The sequence below is a fragment of the Saimiri boliviensis genome, chromosome 15, assembly GCF_048565385.1.
Source record: "Saimiri boliviensis isolate mSaiBol1 chromosome 15, mSaiBol1.pri, whole genome shotgun sequence".
NCBI classification, from domain to species: Eukaryota; Metazoa; Chordata; class Mammalia; order Primates; family Cebidae; genus Saimiri; species Saimiri boliviensis.
In genome coordinates, this window is record NC_133463.1 from 13124046 (window position 1) to 13145929 (window position 21884).

General features: G+C 37.0%; 1 protein-coding gene across 1 annotated transcript in view; it reads right to left on the minus strand.

The window, feature by feature from the left end:
- Positions 1-9884: 9884 nt before the first annotated feature.
- CA8 (carbonic anhydrase 8) overlaps positions 9885-21884 on the minus strand; it is a 98899-nt gene continuing 86899 nt past the window's right edge. Inside the window, exon 9 of the mRNA XM_003935519.4 lies at positions 9885-12472. The gene's annotated coding sequence lies outside the window, so the exon portion shown is untranslated. The remainder of the gene's footprint in view (positions 12473-21884) is intronic.

Here is a 21884-nt window from a genome sequence, read left to right on the forward strand (position 1 = left end):
TCAGTCGTTGTTCTCTTTCCTGCCTCCCCCTTCCTGTAGTCCCCAGTGTCTTTTGTTCCCATCTTTATGGCTGTATATATGCAGCATTTAGCTCCTGCCTGTAAGTGAGGATATGCAGTATTTGCTTTTCTGTTTCTCCATCAATTTGCATAGAATAATGACCTCCAGCTGCATCCATGTTTCTGCAAATAACATGATTTTTTTTTGTAACTTAACCCAGTAATTCTATAACATGTACAATATTTGGAATTAATTGATTAAAAAAGAGCCCACATCAACCATCCAGATTTCATGTTATTGCATAGGAAGTCCCGTGTGTTGTGAGGGAACATGGGAGATTATTCCAGTCAGATCCAAGCAGAAAATAACACTTTCTGATCAAACAGGTGATCAGTGTTTCATCATCTATCATTGCATTCTAAAGAAGGCTGATGTCACTGCGGAGAAAGAAGCTGCTATAGAGAGCAGTGAGGCAGCCACAGGACAGAGAGAGGCAGAGAGCAGGGCATCCAGGAGCCATTTTCATCAACAAGACTGTGAGGCATCACCACCTCACAGAACATTCTGGAGGAAAGAAGTCTCCTGGAGAAATCTCCTGAAAAAGACTTAGGACTTCAAGAGCGCACTTTGGGGCAAGTACATAAGCAGAGACCAAAGAATTATCTATGACAAGAAAGACCTTATCACGAGAAAAAAAGCAGAATAGTTGGCTTGGAAAAGAACAATGTGCAGCACAAGGAAGGGACCCAGAGGAGGTGCGTGTGTGGCTTGCCACGTGGCTCGGGGCTAATGACACTGCCTTCGTGAGGAAAAGCTGCAGAGGTGATCCTACCCGCCGCATCTTCTTCACAGTTTGTCGTGTGTAAATAATGGATATGACTTCCTTTCCAGCTCATGCATCAAAAATGGTCACAAAGCTCTGGCTTTTTTTGAATGCGGCACTTGTACCTCCAAATATCCTTTTTCTATTTTTTAAGAGACAGTCACTCTGTTACCCAGGTTGAAGTGCAGTGGTTCCATCATAGCCACTGGCGTCTCAAACTTTGCTCAAGTGATCCCTTCACCTCATCCTCCCAAGTAGCTAGGACTACAGGCATGTGCCACTATACCCAACCAATTTTATTTTATTTTATGTAGAGATGGAGTCGCCCTATGCTGCTGCCCAGGCTGGTCCCAAACTCCTGGCCTCAAGTGATCCTCCTGCTTCAGTCTCCCAAAGTGCTGGATTAATGTGCCTGGCACACTTACTCTTATTAATAGGAGGCTGAAGCACCCTCCTGGGGAGTCTTTCTCCCCAAGCTGTCCCCAGTCCCCTCTCCTGCCCCCGAGGACCTGCCCCTTCCTCTGAGTGCATTTCTTTGTCATGCCTTTCCCAAATAGTGAACTCCCAAGGTTTTACTCATCCTTCACGAATTACTTCACCTTCCTTCAAGAATTCTGACATCCAGGCACCTATTCTAGGTTTATCCTTCCTAAGCAATGCAGTTACTCTTAGTGCCTAGTGTGCAAAAGGAAGAAAAAAAAAAAAAAAGGTTGTGGGCTGAGAGGCAACTCAAGTGGCTCGGCCCTGAAGAGTGTGATATTTCTCTCCTGGTACCTGAGCATGTATCAATACAGGCATAGGCTGCAGAGAGTGATCCACGACTGTCTGTGCAGAGGGCTCTTGTGGAGCAGATGGGCCCTGGACTGATAATCCTTGCAAAAAGAAAATGTGTGAGAAAGAAGAGAAGCAGGACAGTGGTTCTATCAGTGGGACCCTGGGCAGTCTTGATCCAGCAGCCCAGGGCTCTTAGCCACTTGCATGTGGCAGCACTTCCTTTACCCCTGACATGTGGGCCCGCCAACCATCACTCGGAGAGCACAGAACCACAAGGTTGGTCCCTTCCATGCTCATGACAGAATTCATACAGGTCATAAAAGGTGAGGCAATGAAAGCACCACAAATTTCCCCAGTCTTCAGGTCTTACCTAAGGTCATGAGTTTTTCATGTTTGCTGTTTTGTCATGTCCCTATTAAAAATCAGAGAAAATCCACCTTTGGTGTTCTGACTGAAGAATGAGAAGCTATAATTGATGTCATCCTTGTCAATCATCTTGGATAGAAAATGAGATCTGGGAAGATAAAAGGGATCAGGCCCTTTGGTGCAGCAGAGCCTGGGATGCTGATAGGCTAAAGACAGAAGCATGCACATTGAAAAGTTTCCAGGAAGAGTGCAGAATGGGTTGATGAGTTTTGGTCATCCAGGTAGCCTACCCACTTAAAGTCTATCAACCCCATGAGGGTAGAGACTGTGTCTGTCCCATTCATCCCTGTTACTATTTCCTAGCACAGTAAGCAGTTGTGGAATCAGTACTTCTGTAAACTACTAAAGCACAACTGTGAGGTAAAAGGGCTTTTCTAATGTTTTAGAGATTCCTACGGGTGATGGAGTAATAATAGCAACACCTATTCAAATGTATTCCCATGAGCACTAAAATAAAAACATCTTAAGATTCACGTCTTGAGGTTAAAGATGAAGAAACTGAGGCCCAATGAAATTAAGTATATTGCCCAAGGCACACATTGCTGGGAGGACTCAGAGCCAGGATTTAAAGCAAGAAGTTTGGCTCTAATCTATGCCGTGAACCTCTGTATTGCCTGCCCATAGGACCGTATGACATGGTGTGACCGCATGACTGCATTACCTGGAGTTAGGCACAAGACTGTGTCCAGAGAACAGTTACAAATATCAACTGCATTCATCTGAAGTACTGACCTGTATCTTCCCTAGTTGTTACTCCACTGGGGATCTGGCTGCATTGAAATACTCCTTTTGTGACATCTCTCATTGCTCATGGATCTTTAATTTCTGCACCTACACCAGGCACATTCTCTAATAATACACCAGCTCCTGCTTAGAGGCACTCTTTGCCCTCCACGTGGTTGTGCTGAGGCACCCCTTTCACATTTCAGCTGGAGGAGATGTGCCACAGCCACAGCTTCCTGTTACTGGTTTTCCTGCCTCTCAAGGTGATGGGGGAACTGGTGATACTGGGGGAAGTTTGTTTGTTTTTTTTAAACGGTATTGTGCAAGTCATAGGAAAGATCCTAAATGAATTAAAAATCTAAACAATTGTTCTTTCACCACAGACTCATTTAACACATTTTTCTTTCTGGTCCAAAGAAGTAGATTTCCTTTGGCTCAATGAGAGGGAGTACAGAATTAAGAAATCCATATATCCATTAGAGAAATGCAAATCAATACCACAATGAGATATCATCTCACACCAGTCAGAATGGCTATTATTAAAAAGCCCAAAACAACAGATACTGATGAGGTTGTGGAGAAAAAGGACTGATTTTACACTGTTGGTGTACCCATTGTGGAAGACGGTGTGGCAATTCCTCAAAGACCGAGAGGCAGAAATACCATTTGACCCAGCAATCCCATTACTGGGTATATATCCAAAGGAATATAAATCATTCTATTATAAAGACACACATACATGTATGCATGTTCATTGCAGCACTATTCACAATAGCAAAGACACAGAATCAGCCTAAATGTCCATCAATGATAGACTGGATAAAGAAAATGTGCTACATATATACCACAGAATACTAGTCAGTCATAAAAAGGAATGAGATCGTGTCCTTTGCAGGGACTCAGATGGAGTCAGAAGCCATTATTCTCAGCAAACACACACAGGACTGGAAAACCAAACACCACATGTTCTTACTTACAAGTGGGAGCTAAGTGATGAGAACACATGGACACAGGGGTGGGGAACAACACACACTGGGGCCTGTGGGCACATGGGGAGAACATCAGGAAGAACAGCTAATGGATGTGGGGCTTCATAACGGTGATGCCATAATCTGTGCAGCAAACCACCATGGCACACATTTACCTATGCAACAAACCTGCACTTCCTGCATACGTACCCCTGAACTTAAAAGTTGAAGAAAAGAAACCCAGATATCAATTCTGTCATCTTATTTGGCCAGTTTTTAAAAGATAAGTTAGAAAGAAAAAAAAAATCTTGCTGAAACATTGTCTGTCTCCTTTGAACTCATTTCTACAGTGTAATAATTCAATAAGCATGTATTTGACAAATACAAATGCATGTGATGGTAAACATAAATAAGATCTCTGAGGGTGGTACTGAAAATATGTGTTGTCTTGTCAAAGATATCTAAGTTAGCAAAGGACTTAATAGTTTTCTCAGGGAGGCTGCGATAACAGAGGACACAAGGCTGGAGCCAGAGGGTCGGATCTGCATTGAGACATAACAAGTGTAATCAATATCCATGAAATGATTCAAATACATAGTTTTTTGCAAGCAATACCAGTAATACCAATTCTAATGTAGGTGAGATGTACTGTTTCTTGGAGTTAACTGCTCACCTGCTACTTGTTTTTCCAGCAGAGTGCCACTTAGGACATTACCTTATATTTGTATATATGAGAAAGCCAGACAGGGGTGGTGGCTCACACCTGTAATCCCAGCAATTTGGAAGACTGGAGAGGGAGGATTACTTGAGGACAGGAGTTCAAGACCAGCCTGGGCAACATAGCAAGACCCTGTTCCAAAAAAAAACTTTAAAAAATGTAGCCAGGTGTGGTAACACATGCCTATAGCCCCAGCTGCTTGGGAAGCTGAGATGAAGGATCTCTTGAACCCAGGCTGCCAGAAGCTATGACTGTACCACTACACTGTAGTGTGGGAGACAAAGCAAGATGCCAATTCTAAAAATAAAAATTCAAAAAAAGGGAAAACAATCTCCTTGTACACTAGAAGCATTAATTCCTCTTCCTGGGAAGACCAATTACCCACAAGAACTGTGCTCACATTTCCTTTCTGTGGACTTAGAAAATAATCTTTGGAATTATAGGCTTCATACTTGCTTCCTCTCTGTTTTTCTTAAACTTCTTCCTGTTTCTGAGTATGTATGGGGCTGAGCTTGGCCATCACAACTACTGACTACACGACTCCTCCTCAAGATGGAGGCAGTTCCCTTTCTGCAAAACCATCATAAAAGACTTCACTGGACTTGAGTGTAATTTTTTTAAATAGAGTTCCAAATATTTTTCTTGAGTATCTGGAAGTATTTCATATGAAGATAATTTCCATAAGTAAGCAAAAAAATGAAAAAGAAATTAGGTATATTATAGTTTTATATTAATAGATTATTTCATTAAATTGAGATTTGTTCAAAAAGCATTTGCAAGAAAATTTATTTAATATGACTAAAATTGCAAGGGGTCAGCTTTCATCCCAATCTTGTGCTATAATAATAGATTTCCTATATGCCATAAAGAAGGATCTTCAAGTTATAAAAGGTAAAATGTTTTCATGCAATGTATAGACTTCGATCTGTATTTTTGAAAAGTCCCTTTGGGCCAGATTCTAATATACTGTCACAGGAAAATTCCCATTGAGGCTGACTGAATTCCAGTATAATTTGAAAGCAATTAAAGTCCATCAAAGGAATGGCAGTACAGTTATCCTGGAAATGAATCAGATCCAACGAGTGTAAAACAAGCTGGTCTAGATCTTTGGAATAGCTCTAAGAATTTTCTTAAGTTCTACCAACCCACTACAGCCACTGTTCCAGTGCAGGAAAAAGCTCTATCGCAGGCGCCACTCGAGTTTCAGAAATGGAAAAGTTTCTTCAAATTCAACAGCATCCTTTCCAAATGGGCATTCCTGTATAATCTGAAGTGGTACAAAACTGCTAGCATGCTTTATTAAAACATGATCTAAATCTGACATAGCACAAGATTTCCAATTAAAACCTTTGCTTCTGTGTTGTTTTTGCTTCCTAAAAATGTTTGAAGGGTCAATCACATCTCACCACCTCACATCCTCAGTGAGTGCCAGGTAAGAGTTTCACACAAAAGTAATACAGGAAAACAGCTCCACACAAAGGAAGGAAACATAAAAAAAAAGGAAAGACTATTTCCTTGTACATATCCTTAGGTCTGCATTACGTCATTAGTGGATAATGCATCATCTTCTTCATAATACTTTACGACCCAAGATTACAAACTATATTTAATAGCCTGCTTTTCATCAATCAATATCTGCTATATTAATATGTTTTAACAGAAGTAAGTGTACAGCATTATAAAGAAAATGAGGTTTTTCTGTGTGTCTATTTATACCTATGCCATCTTGGAGTTGTTTGCGAAGACTTAAAAATCATTAATTGACACATTCTAATTAATCATTTTTAATTAGTTATAGAAATAAAGTTTTAGAGTAATCAACTCAGTAAGTTGATGACTAATATTAGGTTATGTCAACTTCATATTCATATTAAGAAATATTCCCTTTTAAACTTTAAGCTATGAAAAAGCATGAGCCCACCCTTAATTATAATATGATATAAAATTTTGAGAAATATGCTTATTCAACAGAAAATTCCAAAAAAGGAATGAGAGCCTGACATTTTGAGTAATGTACTATCTTAAATGACAGAAAATTACATCCAGGATAGCTATGTGAACATCTCCACAGATTTGCTCCCCAGTGAAAAAAACTGAAACTCACAGAAATTAAAAAAAAAAAAAAAAGTGTATGAAAACTTTCCTAAGGGTATAGAGCAAATGGAAAAATATTTACTCAAGAAAATCTACTAAATCTCAGTAGGAAGATTGAGATTATTTGATTTGAAATTTGAACCACAAATTCACTGCCTCCCTTCTTCTACCCCAGCTTAGCATGATTAAAATTCCACTCTTTAGGAAGTATGATCAAGAAGATGGGATTCCCTCTTCCCTCAGCTCCCAGTCAAGGGATGTTAACAGGTTGCAGACGCTAAATCTCCTGGGGTTATGAGCGAGAGGTCATGAGCCCCTTTCCTTTACCCAGTCCCCACTAAGAAAGCAGAATTTATAGGCCTAATCCTGCAAAAGGACCCAAATATAATTCAATCAGATGTGGGGCAATTTATGCCTCCAAACATTGCCAAAAACAATTAGCTAACAATTAGTGGAACCTGAGAAGTAATACCAATGGAAGCAAAGAGCTCAGTAGAGAAATCAAGGACAGAGACAAAGAGAATCCTTAGCTTACCCTCATCCCAGAATGACTGTGCAGAACAGGCTAAGAATATTGGGACCTTGATCACCTGACCCTGACTAACCCATACAGTGGAGGATAAGATCCAAGGTGGTAGATACTCAGAGTCCTATTTGCAGAGTAATGTCACTCCATGAGAATCAAGCCACTATTCCAACCACATCTCTCAAGGGGTGGCTCAAAGATTTTGCCAAGGACAAGAGGCAGACAGTTAAAAAGAGCACCAAAGCTCTATTCAAAAGAACTGACTTTATCAGTAATAGAGTATGGAACGTTTAAGTCCATGGGTGCTCTGGAAAACAATGAGGATTTCTGAGGCAAGTAATTAAGAAGAGGCTATTAGCCGTAAGAGCAACAAGTTAACCTGTAGGCCAGGTAGTTTATCAGAGATAACTAAGGAAACCTACAACTAAGAAGAATCCCCCTAGGGTCAGAATAAACCTTAAAGATGAATCTCAAAACTAATTCTGCAGAAAAGCCCAAGTATTACTGAATCAGTTGTGCAGTGATTCATGTCCCAAGGCATTGCCAAAAATAATAATTAGCTAACAACTAGTGAAACCGAACGGGTAGGTGTAACATCAGCGGAAGCAAAGAGGCAGAGAAATCAAGGAAAGAGACAGAGTACTGTCATCCCAGAGTGACTGCACATGCCCAAGGCAGTGCTCTCTTGAGGAACCACATTACAGGATTCACACTACAAGAGTAACAGACTCAATTAAAATAGTACAGCCAAGTCGCTGAACAAATAACCAAACAACAAAAGCCCAAGAGGGGTAGTGTAAGATGATGAGACTCTATTAAGTGCATTAATATATGCATAATGGGAATACCAGAAAAGGAGAGAAAGAAGTAGAAATGAATATTCAAGGAAATAATGGCTCAAACATCTGAAATTTAGTTTTTTCTAAAAAAAAAAAAAATTCATCTACATACTCAAGAAGCTCAACAAATTCCAAGCAGAATAAACACAAACTCACACCCAGATACATCATAGTACAAATTCTGGGGGGAAAATCTTTTTTTGAAAGCAGAAACAGAAAAAGGATTTGTCTTACAGTAGGAAACCTCAATAAGCCTGAATGTCATAGCCCAAATGCTGGAAAAACAAAAACAGGAACTTTTAACCAGGAGTTCTGTATTTAGCAAAATTATCTCAAATATAGGTGAAATAAAGATAGTCCATATAAACAAAAACTAAAGATTTGTTCGTATCAGATTTGCCTTATATAAAAATATACTTAAAAGTGTCCTCTGACTGGAGCCAAGTGACCACAGGTACTAATTTGAATCCAATCCAAAAAAAAAAAAACGAAGGCCACTGGTAAATGTAATTGTGTAATTATAAAAGACAGTATAAATACACATTTCTTCCTTCTCTCAACTTACTTAAAGAGCAATTGTATAAAATATCATGTAATTGCACTATAGACCCAAAACATATACAAATGTGACATATTTAAAATGACAACACAATGGAGATGAATAAGAACAAAAAAGTACTGGAGTAAGAAATGATACCAGATGATAACTCAAATTTACAGGACAAAATGAACAGAACCAGAAATGGTAAACTAAAAGCTTACTAGAAGAAACTCTATAAATATAATTTGTTCTCCTTTCTTCACTTGCTTCTTTAATATACATACAATTCTATAAAGTAAAAACTGTAACAATGTATTGTTGGGCTTATAGCATGTATAGATGTAAAATGTTTAACAATAATAGCACAAAAAGGGAGAAGAGAGTTCAGAGCTATTTACTAGTAACTAAATAGCTCACTATAATAAAGTTACTATAAATCTGAAATATTCTGATAAATTAACAAGTATATGATATGCACTTTAGCAACCACTAAGAAAATAAACTCAAAAAAGTGAAAAAAATCATTAAAGCAATTGAAATGTACTAGAAAATATTCACTTAATTCAAAAGAAAGCAATAGAGGAGGAACAGAGGAATGACAACAAAAAGACACAAGACACGTAGGAAACAAAAAGTAATATGGCAGACATAAATCCAACTACGTCAACAACAGCATTAAATGCAAATAGGTCAAATCACCCAATTAACAGGCAGAGAGACTGTCAGGATGGATTTCAAAAAAAACAAAAAGATCCAACTATAAGCTGTCTACAGAAGACGCATTTTAGATTCAATAATATAAATAAATTGAAAGTGAAAAGATGGAAAAAGATACATCATACAAACCACGACTATAAGAAAGCTGGAGTAGCTAAACTAATCTCTGACAAAGTATAATAGATTAAAATAAAAAATGTTACTAGAGATATAGGAGGACAAAAGTCCCAAAGTTAATGCAGAAAAAAAAAACTGACAGAATTGAAGACATCATTCAACAATATTCAGAGAATTCAATACACTACTTTCATAATAGACAGAAATGGGCAGATCAACAAGGAAACAGAAGACTTGAACAACACTATTTGCCAGCACTATAGACCTAACAGCCATCTACAACACACATAATCCAACAATAATACAACAAATATTCTTAAGTATGCATGAAATATTCTGCAGGATAAACCATATGCCAAGCCAGAAAGCAAGCCTCAATAAATTTAAGACTGAGATCATATAAAGTGTGTTTTCTGACCACAACAGAAAAAATTACAAATCAGTAACAAACTTGGGAATTCATAAATATGTGGAAATTAAACAATGCACTCCTAAATAACCATTGCATCAAAAAGTAATTATAAGGCAAAGTATTTTCTAATACTTTGAAATGAATGAAAACAAAAACATGGCGTACCAAAACTTATTAGATGCAGCTAAAGCAATGCTCAGAGGAAATTTTATAACAGTTAATGCCTTTATTCAAAACCAAATTCAAATCAATAACCTAACCTTCCACCTTGTGATACTGGAAAGGACATAAACTAAATACAAAGCAAGCAGAAGTTAGAAAATAATAAGATTAGAGAAGAGATTAATGACATAGAGATTAGAAACACAATAGAGAAAATCCAAAATTCCACTTTGGTTCCTTGAAAAGGTCAATAAAATTGACAACCCTTTAGCTAAACTGACCAACCAAAAAAAAAAGAGTAGACTTGAATTATCTTAATTGGCAAACCTTCTGACAACAATATTACTTTACACACCATAGGTACATTCATTACAATGAATCAGAGGCACTTACGTGTGTATAAGCTACATGAAAAAGCATTTCACTCTAAATTAAATTTCAAGATGTATGAAATTTGTTAATTATTCCCTGCTTTTCCTTTTGGGAGATTCCTTCCCCAATTACAGGGTCCATCACATAGGTTTTACTTTTCTTTCTTATCACACCATCAAAACAGATTTGAGATTAGTTGTTGTACTTTTGTTTGCTGACAAACTACCTTTCAAATTCATTCCTACAAAAGCATACTATAAACAGTATTCATATTCTGAATCTGAGGCAACTAGCTGTGGAATGAAAGGATTTTCCATATATAGAATATTAAGCCTCCACAGAGTCTCACCAATGAACACCATGATCTGAACCAAGTAGGTCATTTCAGTTTTTTACTCAGAAAATAGATAGTAAATAAATTCAAATTGCTTCAATATACAGACATAAACATACACACACAAACTCTCTCACCCACACACACAAACCTGTGAAGGGTGAAATTTGAACAACTAGATGTTATCCTGAAAGTCATTTAATTACTATTTGTTATTATATTTGTTTATGTGTGTATTTCAGGGACAGATGAAAGGAGCCTGCAAGAAGCATCAGAAGGTTAGTCCAAGAACAATCCCTGACTGTTCAGCACCAGCCCAGTCAGGAGTGGAAAGGCTGGGGACCTGTGCAGTGTTTTGTTCCAGGAATGCCATATGAATAGCCTCTCATTCATGGAAGGCTTCAGATCTAGTCTTTCGATGTTAATTAAAAATAAGGCTACTCCTGTGCAGCCAATGTTTGGCATATGAATGGTAACGCTGCTAGATGTAAATATTTTTGTCACAGTTTTGTAACCACGCTTTGCCATTTCCTCACTGTTGGACACTAGAAACGATTATACACAAGGGAAGTATCCAGGACGTCTTTCCACTTTGAGAGGCATTCCCTGGTGCTGCTCCCATGTGATCCAGGGCTACCAATAGATCTCAACCTTTAGCAAGCCCCCACTTTTCCTCACACTGCCTAGCCCTAGCCCTTTCTCTCACTGCCCAAGACTAGACAACGAACCTCCTTTGCTACCATTTTAGGGATATCTGGTGTGATTTTCATTTGTATTTAATGCTTCCATTATTATCACCTCTACTCAGCACATCTAAAAACTCTGAACATATACTTATTCCACCTGTCTTCTATTTCTATAACTTATTCTGCATCACAAAATCCCTCCAAACTAGGACTATGTCATTGAAGTCATTCATTTTACAATTATAACAACAATAACATTTATTATTTGCTTTGTGCCAGGCACCCTACTGCTTTACATAAATTATCTCATTCTGTCACATCTAACTGCAACTAAGTAGCTGCTTACATTTGCTAGTGGCACCTAAAATAAGGATATTGTTGGTTATTTTTGAAAGAAATGTCTTAACATATCAAAGAAGTGGAATCAACAGAATAAGATATCTTTAAGTCTTACAAAGTGTACAACACTAAAGTAATATAGGATACCATTTAATTTCTATTTATGGAACACAAAGCTATTCCTGGTACATGATGCTGATCTTTTTATCCTATTTCTTATACCTTTCTCAAATTCCTATAAACCACAGCTTTGAAAATGTCAAATAAATATAACGTGAACCATACATTCAGTTAAATCCTTTAACTATGTAGTAATACATAAAGTATTATGTTGCTGCATTAATGCCAAAAATGTTTTCCATGGCAATCCATCCTAACAATAATTGTGGTATGGGTGCTGAAAAAAATAAAATGAGACGTAATTTTACTCATCATTCACTTTGCATTTTGAAGCTCAATGCTGTTCTTAATCAAAACTCTTATTTTATTATCAAGAATTACACTAGTCTCTAAAGTGAGTGAATTTTCTGTTGGAAACAGGAAATGAAGAACTATTAACACTGGGAATGTGTTTTTCTTTCTCAGTATTAACACATGATATATATTCATATTAATAACAACTCTGGAAACTAGTTTCATTCCTTCTACACATAAGCAATAAACAGCATGTGCAAATATGAATCCTAGCAGCAGTAATGTGGATATATAATATAGGGTTTCTTTGGAATATACAGCCATTTCTAATATTTCGTTTCAGCAAGTGTATAGGCAACCATCACAGATGTCCATCAAGGCTGGATTAGATGAAGACAAACAATGCAGGCTTTGAGGATAAACTGAAGCTGCAGCTCAAAAGTTTTCTCTTCTCATCCACAGGCACCATAGGATCATTATCTTCCTCCTTTAGGCAAAAAGAATGAATCAGTTATGTTACTGATATTCTTCCACAGCAGACTAAAAAGTCTTCTTACAGTACAAAAGATAGTAAAAACTAAAAATTTCATAAGAAAACATGAAAATTTCAAAAATATCATCATACTCAAGTTTGTTATTTCTGCAATTTTTCCACAAAGTCTACCATAATTTTATTTCTATGGCAGAAACTATTAATGCAAACTTTCACATAAATACTTTCAGCTAAAATAAGCTTGAACTATTTTACGAACAAAAAAATGTGTACATCATGTCAAATAATAAATAAAAACAAAGCTTTAAGCTCCTGTCATCATTTCAAGTATAATAACAGATGGATGGTAACTTAAGAGAACACAGATCCCTTACTCCTAATTCCCAAATGACTTACAATTCTATTAAATAGATATATAATGCAGAACATATATGTGACAAGAGTACTTTTTTGAGATAACAAATAATGTGCTTCTCATACAGGTAAACAACATCAGTTAAGATTTTAGTTCAATGATATTGAAGTTTTTTTTTTTTTTTTTTTTTTGAGATGGAATTTTGCTCTTGTTACCAGGCTGGAGTGCAATGGCACAATCTCGGCTCACCACAACCTACACCTCCTGGGTTCAGGCAATTCTCCTGTCTCAGCCTCCTGGGTAGCTGGGATTACAGGCACGCACCACCATGCCCAGCTAATGTTTTTTTTTGTATTTTTAGTAGAGACGGGGTTTCACCGTGTTGACCAGGATGGTCTCGATCTCTTGACCTAGTGATCCACCCGCCTCAGCCTCCCAAAGTGCTGGGATTACAGGCTTGAGCCACCGCGCCCGGCGATATTGAACTTTTTGATGTTGAACTAGCATTTCCAGCAATGGCAGTGGGAAACTGGCCATCTCATTAGTTGCCTAAGGTAGGTAATAAATATCTATTAAAATTTAGAATGCATATATTTTTTTGACCTGGAATTATACTCCTAAGAACTTACAATAGACATATAATTATCCTATCATACAAAGAGCCTAGTATAAGGATATTCACTGCAAAATGAAACTGGCAACAAACTAAATGGCCTCCTTCTGGGCAATGTCCTTTGGAAAAAAGAAAAAAATAAAACAACAAAATAAATGGCCTCCTTTCCTTAATAAATTATATTTCAATGGAATATTTCAGAATTATTCATATATAGTATATACGTATCTATAGTATTACCTGCACACACATATACATACATATACATGTCTACATATGCATATATAGAAACATAGATACATATATAGAATGTCTGGAACAATTTATTAGAAAATATTTATAATGCTGGGTTATACATTTGCAAACTATGCATATATATATATATATTTTTTTTTTCTCCCACTCTACCAGGACCAAACTACATTTCCAATACGATAGTCACAATAAAGTATTTCTAAATTTTTTCATTTTTTTAAATTGACAGATAAAATTGTAGATATTTATCATGTCAACAAAATGTTTTAAAATATATACACCTTGTGCAATGGCTAAATCAAGCTAATTAACATGTATATTACCTCACATAGTTAAAAATTTACTCTTTCAGCACTTTTCAAGAAAGTGACATGAAACTGATAATCAACTAGAAAATCACAGCAATTCAGATTTAATGGGGCCTACAGGTGACAATGCATGGATTTTCTACAAAAGGACACAACCTGGGGTCCAGTGTTTCCCAAACTGTGTTCCATAAAACACTACAAGCTGGTTGAAAAAATGAATCCATGTTAAAAACTATTGTATCAACTCTGTTAAACTACGGTTCTTTAATTCAAAACCATCTCAGAGGCTCTCATATGCTGATGTGCACTACAAATCTCCAAAAGGAGAATATTACATCCAGAATTCTCCAGATATGTGTGAACAGTCACCTCTTGATTTAACATGCATGTTGGAGGACCAGTGCACCGCAGAACTCAATAGGGAGAGGCTGGTCTAGAGGCATGTATCCTAAGTTTGAAATTTCATTATAAGAACACAGCCAACCTTCTAAATATCAAGCTCCGATGGTCCAAAACATCAAATAAAAGATGGGTAGGCAAATACACAGTCATTCTAATCATATGAGGTCAGCTCTCAAGTCAAAGCAGAACACTTTCAGTATTTAGCATACATCTACAGTGCAACAGATGCACATATATGTTGGTGTCCTATTCATTTTTGAAACTCTCAGGGCATGATTCAGGGGGTTCTTGGTAAATGCTCAATGAATTCTAATTTACCTATGTGTAGAAGAATCTCTTGGTGAATTTGCACACTCCCTCAGCTAAAATACCCCTCACAGAGGAAACTCAACACCCTGTGCTATTGAGCTTTTCTTTCTTATAATATTTTTCAAAGAAATGACACCTCCCTGTGCCAAGGCTCTCTGAAGATGATCTTTAAATTAGCTTTCCCAGCCTCAGAAATGTACACCTGATCATGTTTACTGCAAATACAAGACTAACTGAAAAAAAAAGGTTTCAATCAATCACAACCTGGGGTTTGGATTTGGAATGAGGGATACCCTAGTCCAAATCCCACCTCTTCTACCCAATTGCTCTAAGATTTTAGGCAGCTTACTCGCCCCTTCTGAGACTCAGATAATAATATCTACTTCTTAGGGAATGTGTAGGACTGTAATGATGTCAGATATCATGTGCTGAGCATAGTACTAGGAGTAATAATTTTGGGTGATTTTAAAAATATCTCACCAGCTGAAAATTAAACTACAATACTGTGCCCCAACATAAGTGTGATGTATGGCCCATTATTTTCATAGAATGTGTCAGAAGTTTACTTTTCAGTGTTTTAGAGAAAGTTTTCATAGGATAAAGTCATGCTTGGTCTCATTTTTTTCTGTATTCCTAAGCTCCAGCCATACACCAGACCCAAAGCACTCAGAATGTGTGTGTGCATGCATAAGAAAGTGCAAAATGACAGTAGCAATTGCTAATTCTATTTGTATCAAAATTGTACATGCATATAAAGATTTAAAGTTTTTAAATGTTATGAAACTGTCACTTGCCACCAATTTTCTTCTCCTTCACTTTTTTAGCTGATTATTTTAACACTTAAAGACTTAAATGGCATGATTGTATTGCTACCTTTCAATTTTCTCCTTCAGTATTATGTATCAATTTTTTCCTGCAGAGAATGAAGATTTGACCCTCTTTCCTCCTGTCAACATCATGCACACACACATGCATGCACACACACACACACACACACCACCCCATATGAACGCTTCCCATCTTCCCATCACCCCATCCTCCAAATATGTGTATACAGTAAATTTGGTTGGATCAATATGCAGCTTCTATTACCATAATGATGTAGAAGTATTCAGAGGAGAACTACATATGTTAATTTTTCTTTCCTGCACAACATTTTGTTTTCTTCGGAATGATAAATACCTTGGGTTTTTCCACCTAAGCGTTCTGTGTGCTCATAACCAATTCAATGCACAAATACCTACCTATTCCCTAACCTCCTCTCAAGAAGGCAAGAAGGGAAGATATGATTCTATCAACTTCACCATTCCTGAAGAAAGCTCATCTAGAACCTTCTCACCTGCTCACATCTGGACTGACTGCCTGGTTTGCCTATGAACTCATTCCACTGCCATTCTGGGCATTCATTCATTCCCCTGGTTTTTCTATTTTGCTGGCTCTCCTGTTTCCTGGATCCCACATCTTTTTCCTTGGCTTATTCCATTTTGGTGTGGCATATCAAGTAGCTTCTGGGAAATAAATTTTTGATGGTTTTGATATCTAAAAATGACTACTATAACCACACATTGCATACAACGTTTGATGAGGTGAGGATTTTCGTGGGTTATAATTTTCCCTCAGAATTTTGAAGATCGTGCTCACTGCTTTAGCTTCCAGTGTTGCTTTTGTGAAGTCTGATATTAGAATTCCAGATTCCTTGATTTTGACCTGTTTGTTGCTTTGGATTTTGCCATTCTGGAATTTCTCCCTCCATGTTCTGAAGTTTCATAATGATGGTGTCTTGGTGTGTGTTTTAATCTACTGTGCTGGGAATTCAGTGGGTTCTTTTAATTTGTAACTTACGCTCATGAGTTCTAGGGAAATGCTTTGGGGAATTTTGTTGCCTGATTCCTCTCCTCCACTTTCTCTGTTCTCTCTCTAGCTTTTCATGTGGATGATGGACATCTTAGACTGGTTCTCTAATCTGCTGACATTATTGTATTTTTCATCAGTTTCCCTTTTTCTCTAATTTCTGAGAAGTTTCTTCAGTTCTGCCTTCTGATTCTTCTGTAGAAGTTCTCATTTCTGCTATCATGTTTTCAGTTTACAAAAGCTCTTCATTTTCTAAATATTCCTTTTCTTAATAGCACCCTGTTTTTTTTTTGTGGATGCAATTTCTTTCCTTACCTCTCCAAATACATGAATGACAACTTTTTTACAGTTTTTCTCTTTTACAAAGTATTTATAACTTTTAACTCACCTTATTGTCTGTTGTGGGGTTCTTTGATTTACAGTTCTTCTTCAAATATCTTTAATTGTTCATATCTAGGACTGGGAAACAACCACCACAACAAAACCAGAGTGGAGGCTGAAGGCACAGTGGAGGCCTCTTTATTATACGCTCACCACTGGATGAGCCCACTGGTCCACTTCTGCAGTGAAGTCACCTGTGCTTGTGAGACCCTTCCCAGAAGACACTTCCAGCTTATCTGGAGAATAGGGGCCTTTCTGCCAGTATATGGGAAGATGACATGAGGTCTGAGGATGTTACTTACTCACTCAGTTGTGCCTATTACCCCTAGTACAGAGTCTCTCTCTTCATTATCTCCAGAAGACAAGTATCTCCAATCCACCAAGGCTTTGGAGAGGACTTAGAGATAATTACTTCTCAAATAGCTTTCAACCAACACAGATGACTTCAGCTTCCTTTTACTCCACCTTCCAGATAATGTCTGTTGCCAGCTATTCCTGGGAATTTGAGAAATCTTTCATGTAAATGGGTTTGTTCCTCACATCTGCTAAATCTGTTACAAGACCATCTGCTTCCAGCTTCCAAAATATTGTGGCTGTTGTCTCCTCTCTTGCTTTCTGTATCCTTGTGAGTCAATGCACTTAAAAAGAATCTCTTTCCTGTTATTTTAATGCAGTCTGTGGTAGAAAAAAAATTAATTGCCTATCTTCAATTGATGGTCATTCTTTGAAACAGAAGTTCATTTTTATGTCTTTGTGTATTTTATAAGGTTCCTACAATAACTATATTACTTAGTAATCAGAATATAAATTTATTTGGTAAAACAATCTAAAGAAGCAACACTTTAAATATATCAAGGTAAGGCTGTCCTTCTTCCACTGGAATTTTCTCTAAATACTCATTTATTTACATGTAAATAATAAGGTAGCTTACTTATAAAGAGAAATTTTCTATTATACAGTGATCATTGTTCATAACGATGACCTCAAAGTATGGCCATGTCCTAAGGAGTTTTCTAAATAGTCAACTATTTCAATATAATTAATTTCAATATAATTACAGCAGATGCTATCTTTCACATGACTTTTTCTGAACCTTGAATTATCTTTTATGAAGAAGCCCAAGGGAATGAGTGCAAACCAAATCACTACTGGAGAATTTCCTGAAAAGCTACCAAAAATAAAAAAGCACGTGTACACACACATCTTACTCCTCAGAGGCCCCTGCAGGTCACAGTGCTGATGTAAGTTCCAGTGATTTTGGCTCAGCTCATTGGTAACTCACCAAAGTGAGTTATCAATCTTTAGCCCTCGTTAAGTACAATAATTCAGTGTAAAATCTCCGAAATAGGGTCTTTTAAGAAACAGCAATATGCTAGAAATAAAAACTCTCTTCTTCAAAAGGGACTCTTTCTCCTGTAAACAAGTGGAACACTTCCTCCGGCAGTGTGCACATACTGCTCTGACCTGGAGTTAGCTGTGTGCCTGATTTACCCCTGACACCAGGCTGTGAGCTGTTTCAGGGGAGAGCTGACCTCTGGTTATATTTTCACTTAGCCCCTAGAATATTGCCATACACCAAACAGAAGGTTAAAAATAAATGCTCTTCCATTACAAGCCAGGGCATATAGACACCTTCTTTTTCAATATTCTCACTCATGATAGCATTAGGTCATGAGAAGAAAATAGAGAAAGGAGAAAGAGGAAGAGGTCAGGAGTGTCAAATGCTTTTGAGATCCAAAAGAGAAAAGAGAAACACGCCACTGGATTTGGAAATAGAAATCCAAGCATACCAGACATTTGTAAAAGGGTGCCAGATATCGCTGTTAATTATTTAACACTATTCTGGAGTACTAGATAATGTAATGAAATAAGAATTAAAATCAGAAAGAAGATAAAACTGTCATTATTGATGGATGTTATCAATGTCTATAGAGAAAACTCGAAATAATCAGTGGAAATCTTACTGAAAACTATCTAAAGGTTAATAAGCAAGTCATTATTTTATCAATTTAAAAAACTGACTAAAAATAGTTTTTCCATTTTCTAAAAAATAGAAAAATCTATAACTAGTCAAAATCTATAATGATAATAATAGCAATTGCTCACATTTAATACTAATCCTCTACAAAGCACTGTGATGCACATTTTGCCATAGCTCAGGAAATCCTTACAGCATCCCTTGGGGGTTATAACTCAGCATATCCACTTCTTGGATGAGGAAACTAGGGCTAAAAGAGAATCAATAGTTTGCCCAAGTTGTGGAGCAGAAAACAGAGGTGCTGTGTTCTCATCAAGCCATACTCCAGCTGACTCCAAAGCCCAAATATGCAACTTGGAGTAAATACCGTGAGAAGAGAGAATTATATGTATGACAGACATAAAAAACTTTAATAAGCATAGACATACGCATTTTTCCTTAATACAGAGATTCAATATTGCAAGGTATTAATTCTCCTTAATCACTCTATAAATATAATGCAGATTAAAAATCCTAATACGATTCCTTTTCCTCTTTTCTTTATTTTTGTCTTTCATTGTCTTTTTCTCAACCTCTATTTTGCTCTTTATTTCCATTCTTCTGATAAAAAGATTTTATGGTTTATCTGGAAAAATTAACATGTAAAAACAGCTAGAAAAATCCTGCAGAAGACATTCATAAATGTCTTCTGACCAAACACTGAAATATACACTAATGCCACCTACACTGTGGTTGTTGCACATGAACAGACAGATTAATGGAACAGAATAGGGAAATCAGGAATAAAACCAAGTATTTAAAGAATGTGAAAGAATGGAAGGAGCCATTTTTAATGAGATCGGCAAGGATAAAAAATTTAAAATATTCAACACTGGTGAAGGTGAAAGGTAGAGTCTGACACATAGCTACTGGGAACATAAACATACAACTCTTGGGGAAAACAATCTGGATATGTATTACAATAAAACTCTTTGACCCAGTTATGTCATTTCTAAGAATTTTTTAAGGAAATAGGTAAGTTAACCACAGTATTATTGATTACAGCTCATCAAAGTTTGGTATATACTTAAAAGCAATGTATGTAAAACCTTTTTTTTTTTTTTTTTTTTTTTTTTTTTTTGAGACAGAGTCTCACTCTTTTGCCAGGCACCAGGCTGGAGTGCAGTGGTGTGATCTCGGCTCACTGCAACCTCCACCTCCCAGCTTCAAGCAATTCTCCTGACTCAGCCTCCCAAGTAGTGGGACTATAGGCGCACACCACCACACCCAGATAGTTTCTGTATTTTAGTAGAGATGGGGTTTAACTGTGTTGGCCAGGATGGTCTCAATCTCTTGACCTCAATGATCTGCCAGCCTCAGCCTCCCAAAGTGCTGGGATTACAGGCATGAGCCACCATGCCCAGCCGTAAAACCATTTTAAAAATGACTATTCAATGACATGAAAAGATATATCATCAAGCTGACTGAAAAACAGCATGCACAGTATAATCTCATAAGGAACACTACAGATCTACATAACCATATGAGACACATACATAAAGAGACATCAGTGGACAACCATAAGGATAAAGGTAACATTTTTGAATTCCTATATTGTAAACAAAAAACAAATGTTAAGCTCTTTAATTGCACTACCTCATTGTTACTGTCACAACCACCCTATGAGGTAAATGCCATAATAGCCTTCTTTAAGTGATAAAACAAGAGACAGATATTAGTTAAACTATTCAAGATCACACAACTAATTACTGGTGGAGTCAGAATGGAACCTGGCCATCCCCCTGAGCTCCAGGGCCTCCATATGCACCACAACCCCCAGTGCTGAGGATTCTATTACTAAGAGGAGAGTTTGGGAGATGTTTGCTGCTGCTCCATTTTATTCTACACTGTTTGAATATTCTACCATGAACATGTGCTATTGTGGAGACAAGGAAATAAAAAGCAAATAGAGAAGTCAAAGGTGACCTTTGACATGGCTATTTCAGTAGGCAGAAGGAGACGAACACATTTCAATAAACTGAAAAGTAAAAAGATGAGAAAGAGGTGCAGAGTACACTGAACGATTGATAAAAAAACGGCAAAAATACCATCTATAAAATACCCAATCAACAGTGCAAGCATAAATCACCATAACCCTTGTAGAGGGTACTTCAGCAATATGTTACCAAGATATGAAAACTTATGTTCTTTCTTCCCAGGAATTTATCTACAAGAGACAAGAAAGCAAAGATAAACAAAGCACGTAATGTTCTGCACTTTGCTGTTATGAAATGTGGTGTAGGGAAGAGCCCAGCGTTGGGAGTGGGGCTCACTTTGGTCTGAATTCTTGCTCTGCACTTTACTGGCTGCGACCTTCAGCAAGTCACTCAATGCCTCTCAGCCTCAGTTTCTTTATCTCTAAAATGAAAATAAAAATAGGGGCCTCACAGGACTGTTGTGAAGATTAAATGAGACAAAATACAGCATCATGTCTGAAATACAAAAAAGCATTTGTTCTTTTTGTCTCATCACTCACTAATATGTGTAACTTAGAATGAATAAATAAGCTTTGATCAAAACTCAGTCATAGAAGTTTGTAATATTGTAAAACACTAAACTTAGCTTTTAAAGTTATTCAAAAGTAAACCTGTGTGATGATACTTTGACACTTTCTCCATCTCAATTAGCACTAATTAGCAAAACTGTTTTACACACTACAGTGAGTCACATTTTTCTTCCTTCTTCTCTAATCCCTGGTGTGTTGTAAGGGTGATTGACTATCTAATTACTTCTTAATTGAATGCACATATTATACATTTTTCACTAGTTCAAGCTTAATGTTTTTACTCCAGAAATCAAAGTCAATGAAATTAAGTTGAATTGGGATTTGGGCAACTATTATAATGAGAGAAGGTTTGTACTGTATTATATCTAATTATAAATAAATGTGTGTTTTAGCCTTATTTCCTATGGAA